The sequence below is a fragment of the Suricata suricatta genome, chromosome 3 (genome assembly GCF_006229205.1).
Source record: "Suricata suricatta isolate VVHF042 chromosome 3, meerkat_22Aug2017_6uvM2_HiC, whole genome shotgun sequence".
Taxonomy (NCBI): Eukaryota; Metazoa; Chordata; class Mammalia; order Carnivora; family Herpestidae; genus Suricata; species Suricata suricatta.
Genome location: NC_043702.1, coordinates 173354570 through 173356225, shown reverse-complemented (window position 1 = coordinate 173356225; position 1656 = coordinate 173354570). Strand labels below are relative to the sequence as shown.

Genomic DNA, 1656 nt, shown 5'->3' with positions numbered 1-1656 from the left:
GTGTGCGACGTGCAATAACCGTGTGTGACGTGTAGTTACCCACACGCAGCACACGTGCACCTGCCTGTGGTGCGTGTTCACCCTCCTGTGTCACGTGTGCACCCAGGTGTGATGCACACACTGTCCTGGGGTGTGTGCACCCACGTGTGACTAGTGCACACCTGCGTGTGATGTCGGCTCACCTTCATGTGACACATATGCCTCTGTGCGCGATGTACACTCATTTGTGTGTGATGCGTATGCACCAGGGGAAGAAACTCTGCAGCCGTGTGGGCCACCTGTGCACTGCGGTGTGACACGTGTGCACTCGAGTGTGACACCTGTGCACTGCGGTGTGACACATACATTCAGGAGTGACTCTTATACACTCAGGTGTGAAACATACACTCAGGTGTGACACATATACACTCTAGTATGTTACATATACTCAAGTGTGGCACCTGTACACCCAGTTGTGACATATACATTAATGTGTGACACATATACACTTAATTGTGACACATTCACACCCAGGTGTGACACACATTCACTCAGGTGTGACTCTCATGCACCCAGGTATGGTTCACATGCGCTGAACATGACGTGTGCACACCCACATGTGACGCATGCACAATCGTGTATGGTGCGTGTGCACCCAGGCTCGGGTGTGTATATCTGCTTGTGCAGAGCGTTCAGTCCAAGGCCACTCAATGCACAGTGTTTACAAGCAAAGAAAAAAACTCTCCATCACACGTTGACTCAACATGAGTCCACGAGGGCCCGTGAGCGGCTGTTAAATGAGACACTTCCACGTGTGCAGACTGGTCACTGCTGGCCCGAGGCTGCCTCCGTCCCTGCCACGTGGGTGTCCCCACAGCGCAGCCCCTCCATGGCTCCAGGCTCATCCCTGCAGCGAGGGACAGGGTGTGAGGGACACAGAAGTCACACTCCTGAGAGACCTGCTGTCACTGAGCGACGTCCATCACTGCAGCTGAGCTCCGCCCCTCAGAGCACGGCCCAGGGCACGGCCCCCACTGCAGGGCCAGGGCTCCCACGGCGGGTGGGCGGTGGGGCCTCTGCACCACGGAGGAAGCTCCCCCTGCACTGGTGCACTTGGCATTGACCCCAGCGTGCCCAGTGCTTTCCATCCGTGATGTCATCTCGTCCAGACGCTCAGCGTTAGGCGGTGAGGACACTCGGGTCAGCACTCAGGACCGTGTTCATGGGGACGCCCCACTGGGACAGGACCCGACTCCAGCATCGCTCCGGATTCACGCTCTGCCCCGCCCCCCGGCGCCCAGGGCGTCTTCGGGGTGGGTTCATTAACACGCTGGGTTCTACGTTTTTCTCCTCGTTCTTCATGAAACACACTCACACTTTCTGTCTCCACTGCCCTAGGCACCTTCAGCACTGTGGTCAGGAGCCCTGGGGCCCATGGGTCTGACGTGGAGGATCCTGGAAACCGAGTTTCCTTGACAGGGACTCAAGGAGGTTCTGCGGTGTTTCATGTGGCCACTAAACCAATATTAACCCCAGAAGTCATCCTGGAGAAGATTTCTTGGGGCATTGAGTCCGGGTCACAACACATAGCCATGCTGCACGTCTTTCCCGGGGTACGTGGCCCAGAATGGGTGAACTTCCAGGACAAATACAAGGAGAGAGTCCACGTGCTCAACA

General features: G+C 56.6%; 1 pseudogene; it reads left to right on the top strand.

The window, feature by feature from the left end:
* The first annotated feature begins 1571 nt into the window (after positions 1 to 1571).
* Positions 1572 to 1656, top strand: part of LOC115287197 — an 18653-nt pseudogene continuing 18568 nt past the window's right edge.